The sequence below is a fragment of the Siphateles boraxobius genome, unplaced genomic scaffold, assembly GCF_051911475.1.
Source record: "Siphateles boraxobius isolate OS27281-9 unplaced genomic scaffold, OSU_SipBor_1 20, whole genome shotgun sequence".
Classification (NCBI taxonomy): Eukaryota; Metazoa; Chordata; class Actinopteri; order Cypriniformes; family Leuciscidae; genus Siphateles; species Siphateles boraxobius.
This window is the reverse complement of record NW_027508811.1, coordinates 14,046,887-14,070,459: the sequence shown is the minus strand read 5'-3', so window position 1 is coordinate 14,070,459 and position 23,573 is coordinate 14,046,887. Positions and strand designations below refer to the sequence as shown.

The following is a 23,573-nucleotide window of genomic DNA, read 5'->3' as shown; positions in this document are numbered from 1 at the left end:
AGGAGCATGAGTTCGGTGAACCAAGTCCTGGTGGGCCAATACGGCGCTACAAGAAGGACCTGCTCCTCGTCCACCCTGACCTTGCACAGAGTCTGTGCAAGAAAGCTCACTGGGGGAAACGCATACTTGCGCAGGACCCGGGGCCAGCTGTGAGCCAGGGCGTCCATGCCGAGGGTCCCCTCGTACAGGGAGTAAAACCACTGGCAATGGGTCGTGTCCGGAGAGGCAAACAGGTCTACCTGTGCGACTCCGAAGACACTCCAAATCAGCTGGACCGACTGGGGATGGAGTCACCACTCTCCTGGCAGGGGAGGCAGCCGTGAGAGCTCGTCTGCCACACGGTTGAGCTCCCCTGGAATGTGAATGGCACGAAGCGACCTCAGATGCTTCTGACTCCATAGGAGGAGGTGGGAGGCGAGTCGCGACATACGACGGGAGCGTAGACCACCTTGATGGTTGATGTACGCAACGGTCGTAGTGCTGTCCGTACGGACCAGTACGTGCTTGTGTCTGAGAACCCCTTTGAGGCAACGCAAGGCTAAGCGTACCGCTTGCAACTCTAGGCAATTGATATGCCAATGCAGTTGAGGCCCCGTCCACAGACCTGAAACTGCATGCCCGTTGTACGTGGCCCCCCACCCGGTGGCAGAGGCATCTGTGAAAACCACAGCATGCCTGGAAACCTGGACTAAGGGCACTCCGGCCCGTAGAAACACAGGATCCGACCACGGGGAGAAGGTTGGCCCACCTCGGGACTCGATCGTGAAGCCAGCGCTGAAGGCGGTCTCATATGTAACAGGCCGAGCGGCGTTACTGCGGCTGCCATATGCCCCAGGAGCCTCTGAAGTTGTTTCAGTGGAACCGCTGTCCTGCCTCGAAAAGACCTGAGGAAGGTGAGCACTGACTGGACGCGTTCCTCTGTGAGGCGCGCAGTCCGGGCGACCGAGTCCAGCTCCATACCGAGATAAGAGATCCTCTGCACGGGGCAAAGTTTGCTCTTGTCCCAGTTGACCTGAAGCCCCAACCGGCTGAGGTGCCGAAGCACCATGTCCCTGTGATCGCACAATACATCTCGCGAGTGAGCTAAAATGAGCCAGTCGTCGAGGTAGTTGAGGATGCGAACGCCTTGTTCTCTCATGGGAACAATGGCCGTCTCCGCGACCTTCGTGAAGACGCGGGGTGACAGGACCAGCCCGAAGGGTAGGACTTTGTACTGATACGCCCGACCCTCGAAAGCAAAACGAAGAAACGGTCTGTGTCGAGGAAGAATCGAGACGTGAAAGTACGCGTCCTTCAGGTCGATCGCTGCAAACCAATCCCGGGGACGGATGCATTCGAAAATGCGTTTCTGCCTGAGCATCTTGAACGGCAGTTTGTGCAGGGCTCGATTCAAGACTCGCAGGTCCAGGATTGGTCGTAACCCACCGCCTTTCTTGGGTACAATGAAGTAGGGGCTGTAAAACCCGGACCTCATCTTGGCAGGAGGGACCGGCTCGATCGCGTCCTTCGCCAGCAGGACATCGATCTCTTTCCGCAAGACACGGGCGTCCACTGACCGCACACGGGTAAAGTGGACGCCCCTGAACTTGGGGGGCCGGCGTGCAAACTGAATTGGATAGCCGAACCGAATGGTGCGGATGAGCCACAGGGACGGACTCGGAAGCGCTAGCCAGGCCTCCAGGTACCAATGAACCCACTCGGACCACCGGCGTACCCGCGGAGGGGCAGCGAGGTGGAAGACAGGGACCCGGGTCTGGTAGCGTTGTAGCGACCAAGAGCGGGGTCTGGGCGTGCATGACACCAACCTGCTTCCACCGAGGAGCAGACGGCAGAGAAGGCTCGTGGGCCTTCTGCTGCGGACTGCCCGGTGGCGAAGGGAGGGGGAGAGACGAGGAACGAGGCCCTGCCTCCTCGTGAGCTGGTCTCTGCGCCTCCGGGCCCAGCCGCAGACCGGAGTGACTGCGTCACTGCTATCCGCAAACTGGGAAGAGGGGAACGGGGGTGTAAGCGCTCGGGGGCGGCACACGCTGCCGTTCTGGGCCTCTTGGACAGGGGAGACTGTGTGCCCAGCAGTCTCGGCCGTGGATGACCTGGAGGAGGAAGAAGAAACTACTCTTTTTTTGAAAATGTGGGTACCGCTGACCGAGTGGCCAGCGGTGGAACAGAAACAAAAAGGAAAGTAAGATTTTCCACCGGCCCTCCCCCGGGGGAAGGAGGCGTGCAGGGGCACCCTCCGAAAGAGCAGGATCCAGAACCTCGACCAGGTCGCCCGTCTCAGGGATGCTTCCCGCCCTTCTTTTTACGGGAAGGGGCGGGAGGCGTCTGGGCGGGCTTGGCCGCCCTCTTACGACCAGACCTCCGTCCTCCAGGGGTGGACTGCTGCCCTGAAGGAGGAGCGGCCGCAGGAGGGCGACCTCGGCGACGAGCAGCCGGAGGCTCTACGGCCACAGAGGACGGACCAGCAGCAGTCCGCCTCCTGTGCAGGACGTGCCGTATCGCCTCTGACTGCTTCTGGGCGGTGGAGAACTCTTGGGCGAAGCTCTCCACTGCGTCGCCGAAGAGGCCCCCTTGGGATATGGGGAAGTTGAGAAGCTTGTTCTTCTCCGCTTCCCGCATATCCGAAAGGGTGAGCCACAGGTGGCACTCCTTGACCACCAAAGTGGACATCGCTCGACCCAGGGAACGTGCGGTGACTTTCGTCGCCCGGAGGGCGAGGTCCGTCGCCGCACGCAGCTCCTGCAGCAATCCCGGGTCGAGACCACCCTCCTGCATGTCATGGAGTGCTTTGGCCTGGTGGACCTGCAGCAGCGCCATGGCATGCAGGGCGGAAGCGGCGTCTCCACCTGCCATGTAGGCATCCCTGGTCAGACCAGAGGAAAACCTACAGGCGCGGGAGGGGAGTGAAGGGGCACCCCGCCAGGAGGAAGCGGTCTTAGGACACAATTGCATCGCAACCGACCGCTCCACTGGGGGGATTCCCTCGAACCCGTGCGCAGCTCCGCCATCGAGAGTGGTGAGGAAGGGGCAGCTCCGCCATCGAGAGTGGTGAGGAAGGAGGAGCGAGGTTGCCTACGCCTGGTCGCAAGAGGGGCCAGCCAAGACTTCCTAAGCTCCTCATGCACTTCAGGGAAGAATGGTACTGGAGCAGGCCGCGGGGCAACAGCACGGGCCGCTCCGAGACACCAATCATCCAGCCGTGAAGGTTCGGTGCCCGGTGGAGGGTTCCAGACGAGCCCGACATTTGCAGCTGCCCTATCGAGCATAGCGGCCATCTCCGGATCCGGCTCAGCCGCAGCCACCACGCCCGAAGGGGGTAGACCCGCTGAGTCATCACCAGAAGATGACCGCTCTTCCTCCGATGCCGCGATCGACATCTGATCCTCAGGCGGTGCCCCGAAGGAGACAAACGGAACCGCACGAGGCGGTCCCGGAAGGTCACCTGATGGCAACGAGCTACTAGAGGCGTGGGACGCCCGTGAGGATCTTTCACCAGACGGGACATTCCGCACAGTAACCCTCCTCCGCTCACCAACAGGAATTACCGAAGTAGCCGTCTGCTGAACTGAACCGGCAGACGAACTAGATCGGGGATTCTCTGAAGGGACTCCCCCATATTTCAGGGTTCGCAGTCTCGAACGCAGCATCGCCAGAGTCATGTTCCCGCAATGAGAACACGACTCGTTCACAAACGCTGCCTCAGCGTCCCCAAACATGAGAGGCAGTGTTTATGACCATCTTCCTGAGGGAGAAGTCGACCGCCAGAAACGCACGGGTGAAACGACATCCTGAAAAGGACGCGAAACGACCGTGTTGCTCTTTTAGACAGGGACCACCGCGGCAAACACAACGGGGAAACTGCAAGCCCGTGTGTTGCACTCAGCACCAGTACCAGCCGTTAAAACAGCTTTTTTTTTAAGAGAGAAATGGCCGGCTGCGGGAAGCGATGGTCGCTCAACAATACCGTGACACCAGCACCGAGGATCCTTTCTCGTTCCAAAGAGGACTCGTTGGTTTTAAAACTTCTCAGAGACAACAGCTTAGCTCAACAGAGAGACACACTGGACGGCTCCGAGGCAAAAAGCATTACGCAATGTTTACTTCCGCCTTTTATATACGCGCTGGTGGGCGGGTCGCGGAATGCAAATCTTGCATGCCAATGTCCATTGGCTCGTTTTTTATTCTCTCGAAGGCAATTGGCTCCCTAGCGTGATCCCAATTCGTCAGGGAACTCCCCCGACGACACGTCGGAGTTCCCAGGACGAAAGGGAACTGTATCTACTTGCAAAATTACCCAGGACACCACATTTGATAGGAACCGAGTTCCAGCCTTTCAGCTGCTTTAGAATTTAAATAAAAAAATGTTTGTCTGTGACCTTTTTTTTGTATATGCTACTTTGTTCTTTGTGAATAGCAGTTGGTTGTTGTTGTGAAAGAGTGCAGTACTGAAATGCTCTGTTCCAAAACTTGTTTTTACTCAATATTTTTGTGTGCTATTTGTGTTGACGCTTATCAGTTTAGCAGGCATTTAGCTTAGCAACATGCTAACATCAAACTATTTATTTTCTTCCATAGTATACTATTGGAGTAGCTGCCTAGGTAGAGCAACCAAATCTGTCACGGTCACTTATAAGGGTCTTTGACATTAGGCCTCGTCACTACAAAATTAATCTTCAGTGCAAAAATTTGTTTGAAAAACATTTTAATTTGAATGAACCATTAATGCGTCCGTTTAGATCAACACAAAAATTTGAATGTCGTCAGTGCGACCGATGCTTAAGAACAGTCTATTTTGCTAAACAACGGTGAGTAGCAGTGGAAGAATCCAGAACTAGCTCTCTTGTCTCTGAATTCTTATATTAGGTGCTATTTGATAAACACCATTTCGAATACAAAAATCTAAACGTCTGTTTGAAAACATGTAAATTATGCTTATTTCTTTTCTGTAACATGCGACAAATGGACCAAATTTTCATGCCGAACATTCAGGTATTTAAGATTCTTATCGCCTTAGCAACATGCTTTAGTCAAACTCTGTTGGCATGAATTGTTTTCTGTGTGGAATGCTATTTAGGTGCTTCATGGAGTTGCTGCCTACAGGAATGTAGAATCCTTTCTAGAGCTGTTTCTTTGTGTTCTCAACTTGTCACTCATTCTAAAGAAGAGTCCAGACAGTTACTGCACTTCCTGTTCTGTGCCTGAGGAAGAGGAAGAGGAGAATGGTAAGGAGGAAGATGTGATTAGGATGCTTGTCTGAAGTGGCAGCAGGTAGTTGGGGAGGTGAGGCACAATTACCCACAGAGAGTGAACATGACAACTCCTGTCATGAATGAAGAAGCTATCCTCCAAGCTATTCCAGGAGAGAACCACCATGAAATGTCACGTCGTCTCCTTCTCCTGTCTACCCTCCAACACTTTGGCATGCTGTCCTGTGGCGTAAAGCCCAGACGTAGGAAGACGGAGGAACCCAAACGGCCTTGAGGGTTTAAACCATTTAGGATAAAAACAAAACTATAGATGAATAGTCTAAGCCATTCACTTTCAAAACTGTGGAGATACTCACATCTCAAGGACACAATATCAATAAGAATTAGTCAGAATTCAATTTACTATTAATTTTAAGGCATAATGAAGCAGTTGATCTGTGTGTACTAGGGTTGGGCATCTAAGGTATAATGCCGATCCAATATGCATCTCGATACAAAGTATCCGATCCGATATATTAACGATACATGTGTGGCATTTTGCGATGCAATACGATACGATTCACAGTCATATCACGATACGATGCGATACTTCAGCACTAGCTAATTAGATCAAGTTTATGTGGTGATGTGAAAGAGGATGCGGTGCCATTGAATGAGTATGATTATTTATTAACCAAGTAAAACCAATACTTTTTTACAAACTGGCTTTTCTCTCAGAGCCTGAGTGTCGGTTTACAGTAGAGGGCCATTTTAGAACACATGGCACATATTATTTAAGTATTTCCAAGATAAACAGAAGGTATAAGTGCAATATAGCCTATACTAAAATAAATATATTTGCACTCTTTCAACAGAAAGAAGGCTTACCATTGCACAACAAGAATTGTGATTTCAGTTTTCAACTATGAAAATAAGTTTTACAAAGAGATGTTTTGCCACTGAATATTGAAAAGTTAACGTTGTGAACTAGCAGTGTTATGCTGCTTTTACTTTGATAAATCACTGTCACTGTAAACAACAGGCTAATAAAATAAAATTAAATAAAAATTAAATAAAATTCAAAATAATAAAAATGCCTTTTAGAATAGTGCACATTGGTCAATCACCTTCAGTTAAAGGTTTTTCTTCAGAAATATCAACTGATCAACATGATCAGGGTGAAGCAAGCTACGCTGAGCTGTAACTATATCTCCAGCTGTGCTGTCTTTCAGCTGCTACGCTTGTTGCTGGGATGGACAGATATCTCTTTGCTAAAGCTGATAGTAGTGGAAGATCTACTTGCAGTCTCCACCACTGCAACACATCCCCAAAACCTAAAGTGTCCCTTTCTCTATATTTTAAGATTTCATCCTTAGCTTTCTCCCTGATGGTCTTTGCTGGTGGTCTTGCACTCAGGAAATCTCCAAACATCTGGTCCATGGCAGTCTTTTTCTTTGGAGGGGCATCATCTACAGAAGAGGGCAGAGGAGAGGCTCATCAGTTGTGCTAAAAATATTACTTTAATTTACAATCTGAAAATTACTTCACAATCTGAAAATTACTTCACTATGTTTGAATCTTCACTACATACTTCTGTACATTTTTGGCATTGTCTCCATTTAAACCAACCTGTCTTGTCCTCTTTGGAAGGGCTTTTGTCGCCTTCTGTTTCAGCTGTCTGGTCCTCTTCCAATGTGCCTGTTGCCTGGTCTTCATTCGGCATTGCTGTGTCACTGACCTCTTCCTTAAAAATGCATAAACATGTAAAATAATGCATATTCATATATTATTAGTTCTAAACTGCAATAACAATCTTACTTTAAATGTTCTTACCTCTCCATTCATCTGTACCACCTCTGTTGTTATCTTCATGAATACCATATCCTTGGCATCACTGTCATCCAGAAAAGCCAGGTCTTTAAAACGCGGGTCAAGTGCTGAGGCACAGTGGAGAGTGCCTTCAAGATATGTATAACGGCCATCAAAGTCCTGCCTGAATCTGTCTTTCATATAGGAAATAACCTCTAGATCACTCTCATCTGATTGGAATTGTCTCTGCAATTTGGCTTGGATTGGAGAGATAATGGAGATGGTGGGATTTTTTTCCTCACTGAGGAGTGTGGTTGTCACTTTCAGAGGTGACATTAATTTGATGATCTCTGGGATCAGTGTCATGTCATCTTCTGTCAAACTGGCAATAGCCTCACGCCTCTTTATCTTCCTGGATAGCAGGGTGTTCAGCACAGCAAGCTGCTGCTCCCAGAAACGCTCCAACATGTCGAGGGTACTGTTCCATCTGGTGGAAACGTCATGGATGAGCTTGTGGTTGGGCAGGTGTAACTGGGTCTGTATTTCACGCAGAACTTCAGTTGCCTTGGGGCTTTTGTGGAAAAAGGTGACAAGCTTCCTAACTTTCACCACCAGCACAGAGACACTGTCCACCTTAAAGGCTTTTTGAGATGCCAAGTTCAATGTGTGGGCGATGCATCTCACGTGTGGGTCCATTTTGGCACCAGCACCAGCCAGGATCATGTTTCTGGCGTTATCTGTGACTAACGCGGGGCTCTTCTCTTCGATCTTCCACTCGCGGCAAACATCCTGAAGTAAAACGCCTAGATTATTACCTGTGTGAGCCTCGTTGAACACTCTGGTCTGCAAAACGTGGTTTTTGAGAACCCACCCGTCATCTATGTAGTGTGCTGTGACCGTTACATATGATGCTGTAGCGCAAGATGTCCAACCGTCCACTGTTAAAGCAACTCTTTGGGCTTTGTGCAGAGACTCCTCTATCTCTCTTCTGACTTTGTCGTACAGAGCAGGAATCTGTTTATCGAAGAATAGTTTTCGGTTTGGTATCTTATAACGAGGCTCCAAAACATGGAGGTGTTTAAAACCTTCGTGCTCCGTGACTCTATAGGGCTGAATATCTTTGCAGATGAACAATGCAATTGCATCTGTTATTGCCGTAGAGCGCGCGGAATTGTTAGCAAGCGGGGCATGGAAAAAACCTTCAATACTTTTCATACCACTTTTGGAGCTGGAAGCTACAGGTGAATCAGAGCAGGAGGCAGGGGATGCAGGGGCACTGGCAGATGCTTCCTCCACAACAACACCGTGGCGCCGCTTCAAGTGAGATATCAGATTAGTCGTACTGCCCGTGTATTTTGCAGATGCGCGGCACAATTTACAAATTGCATCTGTCTTGCCAGTCGTCCGTCTTTCTTGTAAAATCCATAGTGTTTCCAAACTTTAGATTTAAAACTCAGTGGAGGATAAATTTTCTCGGCATCCGACATGTTTGTTTTGCTTACTCCTCGCGCTTCCCGACAACTACCTATGGGCGCATCACTGGCTTCATCCGCAGCGCGCAGCTGATACATTGAGTTGTAGTGTACACTACACATCCGCAAGTCCGTTGCTGAGGCCTACTTTATGTAGGTCGATTAAATTATGTGCCAAAAACAAGTTGACAACACTTGTTAATAAATAAAGAAATACATTCTGTATTAAAAGGATAAGCTGTATCTCGGAAAAACCGATGCATCTCGCAAAAACCGATGCATCTCGATTTGCTTCCAAAATTTAATTCATCCTTTGCTGCTCTACCGATGCACTCGCATCGTGCACGCGCATGACCGCGTATCGATACATATCGGTTAATCTTCCCATCCCTAGTGTGTACACTTTTAGCAGGACTTGCGCAGTCATCATTGATTAATTCACATTGTCTTCTCTCTGTTTTGTACTGTGGCTCTAGCATAGCTGTGAATCAAAAGGAGGATTGACTCCTTCTGAACCCTAAATGGTTGGCAAGGACTGATGAAAAGATGAAAGTATTGCTGGATCTTTTTGAGGGAAGCTGATTTTTTTCCCTGTGACTTTGCCCAAGTGGGTTTCTTGAAGGTTGAGGTCAGTTTTTATTATTCTTATGTCTTTAGACTTTTTATTTTCAAAGATTTGTGAGTAATGTTAATTTAGCCTGCCTCATCTGGGTTAGTCAAATAGTATACTGTATATATATTAAAAGTTAATTACAACTATGAAAATAAGTTTGAAATATAAAATAAACTACAATTAATGTAAATATATGTATAATTATTTATAGAATTAGTTACTTAATTTAGTTATAAAATAAAATATATATGTATTTTATTTCATTATATATAAATTCCTCATCTCTAGATGGCTAATTCAAGTGCTATGATTTGGTGATACAAAAGTACTATATTTAGCTGTAATTTCCTTGGTTTCTGTATTCAGTGCAAATGAAATCCGTGTGTGAAGTGGAGGTGTAAAGAGAACACAGAAATGTGTGACTGCAGGTGTTAAGAATCAGTGTCATTCCACGCTTTAAACGGGAGACCTGACTCTCCCTGTACTTTCAGGAAACACCTTCAGTTTAGCTCTAATGCTCCAAGACATGCTGAAGGATGTGGCATCTCTGCTGGGCATCTTGTTGACACTCTACTGGAACAGTTACGGCTCTTCCTCCCGTCGGAATAAATCACTGCTGTTTGGATTTGGCTTGGTTTAAACCACATAGCTTGGTTAATCAATGCTGGACTTAACCTGTGGATCCCAGTTAAAATGTACTATATATATTTTTATAATTAATTAACACTAAGCTGAAGGATGTGTGCTCATTTTACAACTAGCAGATGTAAAAAAAAAAAAAAGAAAGCAGAATATAATAACTAAAATGTAATTTGCTTGACAACAGCAAACATTGCTTAAATAAACGTTTTCCTTATCCTTAAAGGCTACTGTACTATTGATTTCCTACTGAATCCAATCCTGGATTGCTTTTTCCCTTATCTTCGTCTCTCGCAGGTCTCTGGCAGTGTATAATGAGCATGACGTAAGGGCACTGAGGTCAGGGCTGTACAGTTCAGCTTCTATGATTGTGTAATGTACCATCAGGACCAGACATCCTGGAGCAGAAGACCAACTCAGTCACATCACAGTGGGCTCAGAGCACAACATTGTGCGCTATTGTGTGTAATTAAGGGAAGTATTTTCCTTTCAGATGTGCTGGTCAAGCTCAGACACTAAGAATCAGGGTAAGACCAAACACACTTTGGAAGAAGGATGAATGGTGTATTAAATCATTATTAACATTTTGTTAATTTTGAATTAAAAAAAAGTTACATAGGGCACCTTTAATATTATTACGGTATATATAACATAATTTAATATTAATATCTTATATATATATATATATATATCGCTTATAGTAGATTAGGCACAGATTGTGATTTTTATTTTTTGTTACTGTGAGGTCAATAACTTAGCATATTTTACACATAACCACAGCTGCAAATATGTTTCAGTATTTTAGTTTTTATATTTATATTATATAATAGCCACACGGCAGCTCAGCCTCAGCTCATCTTGTTGTACACTTCATTTACCAGTCTTTCAGTCTCAGTGGGGTAATGGAGAAAAATAGCTTGTGTGAAAGTGTGGAGACGATTATGTATTGATGATTCTACAGAAATTTGTGAACCTTTGTATTTTATACAGGAATGCAGAGTATTAAGTGTGTGATCCTCTTTGATGCAGATCTATGTCTTTATCATCCAAAAAGCATTTCCATATTAAGCATGCGTGTCGATACAGCCCAGCTTTTAATGCTGTACATTATTTCTGCATCTGCTGCATGCAGTAAAATGTGCCTTTACATCCTTCACTGACACCTGCGTTCCCATCCCTCGCTCACACCATTACCATGGCAACCAGAGCGGCTTTACACCCAGTCACAAAGAGAGAGCTGGAATCTGTGCTTTGTTTGTAAAGTTTCCAGGCTCCATCTAATTGGATTTTAGACAGAAAACATATTTCAAGTGCATTGTTCACCATTGTGCATGTTCACCCATTGTGCACGCTTTTGCAGGTGGTGCAGAAAAGGAATTTATTTAAAGTGTTTCTATAAAAAGTCATATGTTTCTTTAGCATTTGTTTATATGAGCCCAGGCCAGTGGACCAGAGCATATATATATATATATATATATATATATATATATATATATATATATATATATATATATATATATATATATATATATATATATATATATATATATATATTACTTGCCTTTTGAATCTTACATTTTTATTTATAACCTTCACTTTAATTATAAAAAAACCTTTTTAAGAGTTAGAATTATATCATTTTTATTATTATTATGTATTGCGTTAATATTCTTCATTGTTAAAAAATAAGAATTTTATTTATTAAATTTAATATGTTATTTTCCCCTGCCTGCTCTAAAACAATTTTTGTAATGTCTATTCAGTGATTTATTTGTATTTCACAAAAGTCGCTTGTAATGATCTTTGTTAGTGGGCTTCCCCCGCAAATATTGATCAATATGTGATTAATTGCAATTAGTCTGATGCATATGACTAAAGCTATTGATTGGCCAAAGTATTTTTTACTTGTTTTTCAAATTGTTCCAATCTTCTATGACCTTTATTTTTCCCCACTATATATGTGTACAACAAGGTGTAGAACTTGGTTGTCCATGTAATAATTATTACATAATCATTACTGTAATCAGGACTGGCCCAAGCCTTTATGGGGCCCTAAGCAGAATTTTATTTGGGGGCCCATGGTGCCGCCAATATGATTGATTATTGTCAATGCTTGATCATTCGCAGATTACAAAACACACCCATAATCAATTGTATTAGTTGTAGCTGTGTTGCTAACATCAATGTCTGCCTGTCATGTTTTTACCCTTATACGGTTTCAAATTGTAAAAGTAGCAACCCCACAAGAGTGGCCAGGTCTTATTTTGCACTTTAATATTCAAATTCTTACAGTAGCCTACTAAGTGGTATACTCAATGTGGTAAATGAAACAGCAAACCTGCTTTTGGTAAAAAAATAAAATAATAATAATTACAAAACTGAAAATATTAAATTAAATACTTAAATAAGACATAAAATGAACAGATCAGAATCAGATGGACCAGTAACAAGATAACAGTAATAAATGTATTAAAGGGGTAGTTCACCCATGAAAATTCTGTCATTATTTACTGTCTCCATGTATGGATTTCTTTCTTCTGCTGAACACAAAATAAAATATTTTGACGGATGTGGGTAGCAAAAAAGTTGATTGACCCCATTGATTTCCTTAGTATTTTTTTTTGTTTTTCCTATATGGAAGTCAATGGGGACCTGCAACTGTTTGGTTACACATATCTTCAAAATATCCTATTTTGTGTTCAGCAGAAGAAAAAAATTGATACATGGAGAATGAGTAAATAACATCATGTATGGGTGAACTATCCCTTTAATCCATGTATACTATAGGCTGCTGTCCTACTTCTAACAAAGTGATAGAAGCAACTGCTTACTTTCACTTTAGACATAACCAACTGTGTTTATGTAAACCCTGAGTGAATTTGACAGTATTTGCACAATCAGATGCAATTTAGATAAAGTCCAGTAATCGGATGCTGTTTGCCAGGTTTATAGTGTGCGCACGCTCAGTGTGAATGCACACAGGGAAAAAAAATGTATGTCAGAACAGCATGCAAATTAAATGTTTAACCGGCAAGGCTTTAAAGCAATGCAAATGCAGCCACTTAGTCCGCTTATAGGGAGGGCCGGCTCTGACTGTAATGACATGCATCCAATGACCCTCACCTTCCTAATGTCTAAGAACTTCCTCAAACAGCATCCTCTGTGACTCTTCTGTACAGGCACTGTGAGATTTATGATATTTAGTCAACTCTATATGAATACTCTACAGTAAGATCAATTAAAAAAAAAAGTCAATTAAATGTGTGAGCCTTTGTCTTCATACCCAATGGTGTTTGCGTGTTATGCTAAGGAATCACCACATCGGCTTGGAAAACAAAGAGAACATTTTTCTCATTGTCATGTTGACAAACCGTCTCTCATATATGCTTGTACAGCTGTTTGATTTTCCCTGAAGAATCTAAAGTAGGACATCACACATAAACGCCACATTTCCAGACAGCCTTCTGGTCTTCTCCGGACACCCTCAGCCATTTTTCCAGTATGTTGGCTTTTTTTTTTTTTTTTTCACATACTGTAGAAGTCTCTGAGAGCTTCTCTTCTGCAAGCTTTCTGCCAAAAGGAACTGATAGATCCTGCTCCAGATCACTGTGTTCCTTTTAACGGCCTTTTCTTTTGGACTATTTGAAGGCTGCTCACGTCAAGCAGACATCTGCTGTCCATGAGCAGATACAATGAGGTTGTAATTATAAATCCCCTTCGTTAAAATGCATCTTATATTCTGTTTTATCTGTGTTTATGGGGCTATATGTGGTACGAACAGGTGTTTGGATTACAACAAGGTGTTTGGAAAGGATCAAGGTTGGTATGGCATGCATGAGTCAAGCTGTACAGGAAATGATGGAGCTGTTGCTTATTGTTTCTTTCCATGCAGCAGGGTCATTAAATCGTGATTTATAGCCCGCTAATGATATAGATTGACAGAGAAATTGCATAGTAGAAGGAAGAGGGAAAATGAAGGTAGAACAGACAACTTTGTCGATTTTGCTCATAAGGAATCAGGTGTCCTTCCTGTGTAAATCGCATTCCCTCAAATGCTGTGTGAATTTGTAGGGCCCTGAAGTAATTCATCTAAATTTAGGCAGATGACAGCAATGGCACTGGGATATGAGCTACACTGTTTGTTCTCCTTCTTTTTTAGCTCTCATACCTTCTTTTTATGAGGTGTAAGCTAAATATGCCATGGTTTACATTAAAATGAGAGGTTATCCCTATGTAGCTTTCATAATGAATCATATTACCACTTTCAAACAAATCGTTTGTACGGTCACAGCTTGTCTTGTGAGTAGTGTTATTGGTGGAGGTATAATTAATCATAATTTATGATGGAGACTCCGTAGCTGAGCTGTTGGAAAGAGCTGATTGGACGGTTGATGTGAGGTGTTGTCTCAGATGTGGTCTGCTTCCAGTAAGATCACACTCAGGGCCACTAAGCCCACTTCTCAAGCGTTCCAGTTACAAATGGAAACGTAATAACAATATATCAGGGTTGGGGAAGCGCAAGCCACTGAACAGGTTAACATCATAAAAATCTCCCTAAGGATAGCTGTAGCAATAAAGCTTTTATATATGGTCCTGCATTTTGTTTCCCCCTCTCTTTTGCACCAAGAAAAGGATTCTGGTATGGGCAGTGCCTATACAAAGGAGGAAGATTTTACCCTTAAAGATATGGAATAATGTTATTTCATGTTTCTTGCTTCAAAAACAGTATTGATTTGGTTTATTTCTGATCCGTAAAGCTGTTCTACACAATATGTGATAGGAAGCAAGCTTTGCTTGCCGTCTTGCCTGTCTGTCTTATGTTAAGTTTTCCATGTTTAAAGTAACAATTTTATGTTTAATAAATGAGATTGTTGTCAGGCGTTCTGAAGCGAAGTGGTTTTTAGATTCATAAGGCTAAAGAAAATTGGGTAACACTTTATAATACTGTTCCATTATTATAATGAATAACAGGAACAGATGAGTAACGCATTATTATCAATTCCTTCAGAAGGAATTACTAATGATTTTGGATCAGTATTGATGATTGAAATCTTTGTAAACTTTTGAGTTTTTTGTAAGGTAGTAATGTCTTCTGACGGATTTGATAACACTCGAGTCATTTCTAGTGGGTTACTATGACCTGTACTTTAGAATGAATTATATATTATGCATTATTCACATTAATTATGAACCTGTATGTAGTAGTTTTTGTAGTTAGTCCTCTGGGAGATATGAAAAAAAAATTTGTTTCTGATTAGCTAGTGAACTACTGTACCTCACTCAACTGAGCACTATTACTAACTAATTTGTTAATCAGAGTTTATTGTTAGTTAATAGTAGTTACTTGAATGTTAATAGTGCATCCTCATTTGTTCCTGTGTTTCATTAATGATGGAAGCCTATTCTAAAGGGTTACTGAAAATTGTCGTGTTGTTCTTTGACACATGTCAGAAAAAAGTGGAATCATTGTAAAGTTAGATTGTTGCAGGGGCAGCACCCTCAAAGGTACACCCTTTCAATCCCTAAAATGCATATCTCATGGTTATTTTAGTATTAATTAGTAACTAATTAGTAGTTTAGTACTAATATGTTCCCTAATGTAATCTGTACTCTCTAGAGGTAGATAAGATGCCAACTTTTCAAACCTTTTGCATTTTTCTTTTGTCAGTGCAACATAAAAACGAAATTTAATTTGGTTGTGTGTAACAACCTTGTCAATGACATACGGTATGAAATTATAATTTTTTATCTGCATAGTGAGCCAAACAACAGTTTTTAATTGAAAAGTCTACTGTTCCTCTATAAACATAAAGATCCAAAAGAATTGTATGATAACTAACCTCCACATTATGACAGTTTACACGGCTGTTCATCTCAGCAGGCTGACTGAATAGTCAATTGGCATTAATATTTAATTGTAGGTGGAGATATGTGCTTGTGATGTCATAACCATGCTGGTTTATGAATGAGCCATTTTTTTCAGCGTAGTTTTCATAAATGACCTGGGTGGTATTAGGTAGGGAGGTTATCAATCTCTTTTAAAATCCTATGTTCCATGATATAGCCCCCTTGAACTATGTAAAAATGTATGATTGTTCTTATTCCTGTGAATTCACATAAAAAAGACAGCCATTGGGTACCTGTCTATCTGCCTGTCGTTGCCACATCAGCCTAAAATATAATCTTCCCTCTATGCTGCCTGTGTCAATAGGACCTAGCCAATAACCAAAGTCAATTCCTCAAGGGTGGACACGCATTCGGATCAGATCTCATTCCATATAATTCCCTCTCTCCGGAGTGAGCATTTGCGACATACCCAGGCTTTAGTTTATTAACCTTCAGATTTGCTGCATAAGCCGTTTCCGGGGCAACCACTCCTCTACTCTTTTCCAGAGCCCATAATGCTTGCTCATTCTTAATATACCTTGAGCATTGTCCTGTCAACCTAGAGCTGTAAGCAGACAATTTGATACGGTATAATTGAAGTATACATTTGTTTTGTTCGTTTTTGCTGTTGAATGCTAATTGACTTTAACGACTGGTTCCAAAATCATTGCTCCATTATGACTTAATTAGGACATTACAACTAAGAATTGCTTCATTATGCCTTTATGATATTATGTTTATTAAATAGTATTCTCTATGTGATCATACTCCCATGGCCATTTTATTTCTCATTTTTATGAGCACTGTTTCTCTCGTAAAGTTCTGTCACACCAGTAGAAAAAGTCTCCATACGGTTTATTGGATTTTGTGGGACCTCCAGAGACTTAGCCAGCTGTGATAGATGGTGAAGTTAAAAGATGTTACTTCATTCTAAAAAAATCAATTTCTATAACTCATGTGGTTATATTGGATCTCTACTGTCAGTCACACTAACCGTGAGATGTGAGAAATATGTTTTGATCCAAGTCTAATATGAAGTTTTTCAAGTATTTTTAACCATAATTGAATAAATGAACAATGCATGACATCCTATAATCATAATTTATTTTAAAACAAGCTTTTAAATATGCATTATATCTATTAAGAGCCACTATTATTATTAATATATATCTGTATCTTATTTCAAAGACAGTTAACTGTTCTATGATACTGACTGTTTAGATGTCAAAGTCTGAAGCATTGTCCTAGATATGCCACTAACAAGGACACATGGGGGTTTTATGTCCCAGTGCTTTTCTCACAGTTTGGGATCTCCTGCATCCAGTGGATATGGTGGTTCATGTATGGCCAGCCTGGTCTCATTGTTAATAACTAGGTATTAATATGTAACATTTACAGGTACAAAACAGGTATTACATGGCAAACAAAGTAAATATTACATGATTAATTTTGGTTAAATGATTACAGAAAAGCAATTTATTTTAAGGTTTTAAAGTGTCTTGTTTAACATTATGCAAGTTTATAAAGTTTGCAGCAAGTAACAAGTCACACATCATAAATGATTAAACTGCGTTTAATAAATGTGACTAAAAATATAATGTCATTGATATGACAATTGAATGCAATAGAATCAAGATATTAATGCCACAATTTGTATATTCATATGGATTCATATACATTTGTATGTCTGTAAACATACAAAATAATTTATAAATAATTTATGTTTCATGTTTGCATGTTTCAGTGTCTATGGAAACGTAAGTAAATGTAAGTTCGGTAGAACTCCTCGGTTACTGATGCATTTGGGTATATAAGGCCAGCTAACACTCACTCTTTCAGATTTTGCTGAAGAGCCGAGACAGGGATCTCGGCCATTCAGCAGTGGTTCAGGGTTGTGGCAGGAGGGACCAAAGTCTCTGTTCCCTCCTTCTGGGAACGAGGGTTGCATCAGTAACCGAGACATTCCAATTCAGTCAGTCACGTTCAACGTTACGTTGATACTGACATATTGGCATATACTGGCAAGCTGTAGCGTGCCCTTTTGGCAGATGCCCTCACACAGTCGTAACCTATAGCACCCCAGGTAAGTCCAAGGAAAAATAGTCCTCCATACCAACAGGATGGAAGGGACAGGGCTTACTCTGAAGACTGTCGAAACTGCTGTTTATCCTATTGCTTCAGTTCTCAGTTCCCTTTTTTCAGCCATGACGCAGTGTAATGCGGCACCATGCCCATCTCGGGACTTACCTTGGCTCCGGATGCCATATACCCTAGGAGCCTCTGAAATAGTTTGTGGAAATGCATGGGGAGACATGGACAGCATAAAGTGGAGGACCTTGTACTGTTATGCCCGACCCTCGAAAGCAAATCGATCTTTTGAGGTAAAATCAAGACATGAAAGTATGAGTACTTCAGGTAAATCGCTGCAAACTAATCATGGGTGCGAACACACATGAGGATGCATTTCTGCATAAGCATCTTGAACGGGAGCTTGTGAAGATGAATTACAGGCTGTAAAACCCTTACTTGATCTCGGCTGAAGGGACAGGCTCTATTGCATCCTTCGCCAGTAGGACCGCACACAGGACAGGGGCATCTTTCTTTGCCACCTAGGTAAATAGGACGCTGCTGAACCTGGGGGAACCCCTGGGGAACTGAACCGCGTAGCCGAGTCTGACTGGCCGGATGAGCCAGCAGTTAGTGAGCCACCAGCACCAGTGGGACAACAGACAAACCCTTGAGCAGAACCGCGTAGCGTTCTAGTGTCCTATTTACCTCGGTGGCAAAGAAAGATACCCCTGGAATGCACGGACAGCAAAGCTCTTTTATTGCTGTGCTTGCTAGGGCTGTCGCGATAACCGCAATATTGCAGTACCGCGCTACTGACAGAACAACCGCAGAGGAATGCAAGTAACCGCAGCAACCGCAAACCGCGTTTTCTTTTTTCATAAGGCCACCCTTCGTAGTTCGTACCATGTGTATTGAATGTTAAATAAGTTAATAATGAGAACAAGACTGTTTATCATGGTGATTTGTACAGAGGATTCGTGGATTTGGACTTAAGCCTAAACAGACAGTGAATGTGTTCGACTGAGCGCGTGCGATTACCTGCGTCTGTCTTTGAAGTCAAGTCATGTATATTCGTGAAAAGGTTGCCGTTTCAAAGGAAACAAAATATTTGTCGTAGGCTATCATCTTTTTAACGTGTAAGGGTATTTACCATGAATGGCGTCAGCGCTGGTCAGCATTACACAGCGCGAGGAAGCCGTGGGGGGAAATCAGCGAGTCACGCATAGAATCAATGCCATTGGTCTCTATTAAGTGAAGCATTGCTTCAGCTTTGCCCAAAAGTGAAGCATTTCTGGCCAGCTGAGCCTTGAAAAGTGGAGCTCAACGTTAAAAAATAATGAACACCTTGTTTCATTACATCTATCATTTAAGGAATCAGCTTTTTTGAACGTTTTTGTTGAACGGTTTAATGACTCACTCAAAGACAGTCCGTTGGCATAACAACTGCGCGCTGAGTGACAGTCTTTCAATGCGCAGAGACGCTGTTTAGTTTCAGTTACATTGGTTACATTGTTTTTGTGTGTAAAGACTCTGGGGCGGATCTAATCCGTGGGGAATTTGCATATCATAATTAATAATTGGTAATTAATAATTATTCATACATGTTTGGATTAGATCAGTCTTACATGTTAATAAAACTCCCGATAAGTGATGATATGTAATTTTACCTGCATGCATGCTTGTGTATCCTTGCACTTAACCACAAGTTGATTGCAATTACCTGCACGGACCACGTTTTACAAAACAGGCAAAATTAATTAGCTCAATTGTCAGACTAATATCTGTGGGAATCCACAATATCATCTTACTTTATAGGATTTCAGGAAAAGCAATTCTGTGGCCACAAGAATTGGGTTTCCTGCCCTATAAACACATACTCTTTAAAGTATCTTTAATTTGTAAGCTTGTTGCTATAAGATCTTTTGGCACTTAAGGGACTTAAATGAGCAAAAAGGCAGTACATCAATCAGATGAATATAATGAATTTAATAAGGCAGAACTACTTATGTATTTACTACGGTTACATGGGATATATGTATTTACAAACATAATAAACAACAATACACGATAAGGCATCGATGAATGAGAAATGCATAGAGTGTGGACAATGGAAACACGTGTGAGAGGGGAAGGGACAGAGAGAGAGAGAGAGAGAGAGAGAGAGAGAGAGAGAGAGAGAGCATTGGCAACATTCCCCTGACAGTCCCCTGCCTGTGACAACACGAAAACATCATCTTAATGCTTCTTAGAAGCTCTATAAAGAGATATACTTAAGTTTCTGGGTCTCTCTGTGTCGCGACATTCCTGCGCGTGCGTGAGCGGAGTCCTTTAGGAAGCGTCACTGGGTGCTGCTTGGCGCGCGTTGAACGGAGTTTCCAAGTCTTTGGGGTAACATTACCAAAGGAAAATAGTTCGGCTAAGTTTGTTTCACTTTGTGGAAGTGAGCAGAGTCGACTACGGAAAACAAAACTTTGACTAACAAAGAAAAGAAATAAAGATCTCTACGGGGAAATCACGCGGAGTTAACGTCACATCTTCGCATGGCTGGTGAAGAAGCGTGTGTGCGTCTCTCGCCACGTGGTCACGTGCGCGTGTTTCTCCTTCAAAACGAGCGCGCGCTCGTTTAAAGGTCCCTTGTAGATGGATTTGCTGAAGAGATATGTCACGCGGTGTTCTTTTCACTCGTCGATTGGAATTAAACACGGAGACTTATCTAAGACTGAAAAACACAAACTAAACTAGAAACAAATAAAAGAAAGGCGAAGAGCTCGCCCGGAGGCGAGACCCTACATTTTGACAATCAAAAGTAACAGAGAGACGAGCGGAGGGGGGAAGCGTCATTTATCACCTTGGAGAAATCCGGCCTCTTCCTGTTGACTTGGCCAATTAGAGGGTTGGAATTTCACAGGCGGGACTTTGGTTTTTATTGCTCTTTGTCTAAGAGAGAGATATTTGAAACCGACGAAATTAGGGTGTTTAAGAGCAGAATCTTCACAATTCTTATAATACTAATGTGTCACAAGTTTAGGAAAATGTAATGTCAATTAACAAATGGGGAATGAAGATTGGAGTTTATCAAGACCAAACTTGCCACAAATGGATTTGGTTAAACATTAGTTGGCCAAGTTTAAACATTATCGCATTAGAGTTGTCGAGAAACATAGACCAAACCACAAAAAGGCAACTCATGAAATAGGGAACTTAGATACATTGTTCATACAATTCTCAATTGGATATATAATAGCATATACTGTATATATATGAATACAGGATTCATTTCTCCTCCTTGGTTAGAATTCAGAGAGGGTGGCAGTTCTGTGAACATTCCTTTGGGTCGTAAACGCCGTTATCTAAGAACACCAGTGATGTTAGTTTTGGTCTCTTTTCACTCCAAAGATGGAAAACATAGTAAACTATATTTTTCATTAACTTCTTACATATATTTGGCTCGAGCAAGTTGAGCGATTTCGTTTAATACCAATCACTCCGTGTTTGTTACGCATACAAGGATATATATAAACTCTTAGACCTTTATAGAAGTCCGCAAGGTTCAACTACATAACTAACAGTCCTAGATAGACAGGATACAGTATAAACTTCAAACATACAGGAATACATCATGTATACATTTCATAATCACTCATTTCTGGGTTTTAATGTTATAGATGCATATATGTGTGTGTGTGTGTGTGTGAGTGTGTGTTGTCCATTTGCGCATCTGGCATTCCTTCCTCGCTGGGGGGGGGGTTTGGAGATAACGGTCTTCTTGGATGTTGGCTCGCGAACAAATCAGGATCGCGTGAGGATCTCTTTGGGGACTCATTACGCTGTAAAGGTGTCACAAACTAATCTACCCTCCAGACTGGCTGGCGCTAACGGAAGATTTAGAATTGGAAGAGTCATAGGTTGGGGCTTTAGAAACCCCTGTTAACGTGTGTTTATTGTGTTAAGGAATGCTGACTCCATGATTCTGCGCTCATACCCTACATGTGTATGCTGACCACATCATAACACGTATTTATATAGCAACAAATAAATAAATGGCGGTAAAACCGCATATCGCGCTATTGAGCCACTCAAAATTACCGCAAGGGAAATTCCTTCACCGCGACAGCCCTAGTGCTGTCTATTGAGCCACTCAAAATTACCGCAAGGGAAATTCCTTCACCGCGACAGCCCTAGTGCTTGCTCCTTTATGGAAATCTACTCTTTTGCTCTAAAATGCAGAGGGGTGAATCCCTGCACGTAAATGTGCAAAAGCTCTTTTATCAATGGCGAAACACTGCTGAATGCGCCCTTTCACCCGCAAGAGAGAGCTCTTCTTCTAGGCAAGCTCTTTTAGAGATCCGGGTAAGAGTGGCTCGGCATGCAAATCTCATGTGACAATATCATTGGCCTGTTTTTAAAACTCAGAGGTGATTAGGGCTCCCAGGTGAGACCCCAATATGTCAGTATCGACGTAACATCGAACATGACTGACTGAATGGGAATCACACTTTAAATAAAATATATGTAAATACCCATGAGATCATGTTGGTATGGCAATATGACTTCAATTTATTTTAACATCAGGGTCTATTAACTATCAGACAAGACTGTTTAGTAATGAGAAAATTATAAATTAGGGCTTCTTTGTTGATATATACAGTATATATTCATAAGCTTTGACACCTCATTAACATACAGCATTGCTATAAAAGTTACATTGCTGCAACAAAGGCTATATTTAAATGGTGTTACCCCCGTTAACATGTCAAGACTTCCCAGCAGACCTCCTTTGTTCTCATATTCTGCCGGAGGTAGGCTACTATCAATTTCACACCTTGTGGAGCGGTTCATATCCTGCACATTGAATTGCTGATATATATGTTTTAAAATGATTGTTGTGATTAGTGCCTGTCTTCAACTTTGCACTTACATACTGGCACAACTGTGAAACCAAGTGAATCTTCTCAAAGCACTGCACTGCAAGGTTGAATTTTCCCTTAGAAGGTAAAGTTGTAAAGCAGTGGATGGAACAGAGAAAGCTTAGGTAATGAATCCTGTTCTCATAATTTACTTTCTAGAGAAATGTCAATTTGAAATAGACTTTTATGAAAAATCACCCTTTGATTTTCGCTATGTGCATTCTCTAGTTTTTGCTCTCCTCTGTATCAGTTTATCAAATTGTGAATGTAGCAAGGTTATTATAGTTTAGCATTTTTCATTAGTTTTTATTTTTATTTCGTTTTGACTTTTTGTTTTCAAATTCAGTTTAGTTTTAATTAGTTTTTAAAGTGGGTTTGCTAGTTTAGTTTAGTTTTTATTTTTTGAAAATGCTTAGTTTTAGTTTAGTTTTTATTAGTTTTAGTGTTAGTTTTAGTCTTTTTTTGTAATTTTGGTTATTTGTCAGGGGCAAGATTCAATAAGGTCCGAAAAAAGTATTGTGTAATAATAACTCAACAAAAACATCATACAATTTTAGAATGTATTCAACAATAACACCAGTAGCTACATAAAATGTACATATGTGACCCTGGATGACAAAACCAGTCATATGGGTAATTTTTTTTGAAATTGAGATGTCCATTTATGTTCGCGATTGTGCTGCATTCACTCACAAAAAAAAATGTTTTATACATTTACGGTAGGAAATTTACAAAATATCTTCATGGAACATGATCTTTACTTAATACCAGAACCAGGAAGTACGACCATATTAGCCCGGTTCTGTCAACACTGCATTGGCTCCCTATTAAACATCGTATAAATTTTAAAATATTGCTGATTACTTACAAAGCACTAAATGGTTTAGCTCCCCAGTACTTGAGCGAGCCCTTAACGCATTATAGTCCTTCACGTCTATTGCGATCTCAAATTTCTGGCCAGTTGATAATACCTAGAATATCTAAATCGACTGCT

At 42.0% G+C, this 23,573-nt stretch overlaps 1 long non-coding RNA gene across 1 annotated transcript in view; it reads left to right on the top strand.

Moving 5' to 3' along the window:
* Positions 1-9,827, top strand: part of LOC143744700 (uncharacterized) — an 86,377-nt gene extending 76,550 nt beyond the window's left edge. Inside the window, exons 3-4 of the long non-coding RNA XR_013205898.1 lie at positions 8,941-9,092; positions 9,569-9,827. This is a non-coding gene — a long non-coding RNA (uncharacterized LOC143744700). The remainder of the gene's footprint in view (positions 1-8,940; positions 9,093-9,568) is intronic.
* The last annotated feature ends 13,746 nt before the right edge of the window (positions 9,828-23,573 follow it).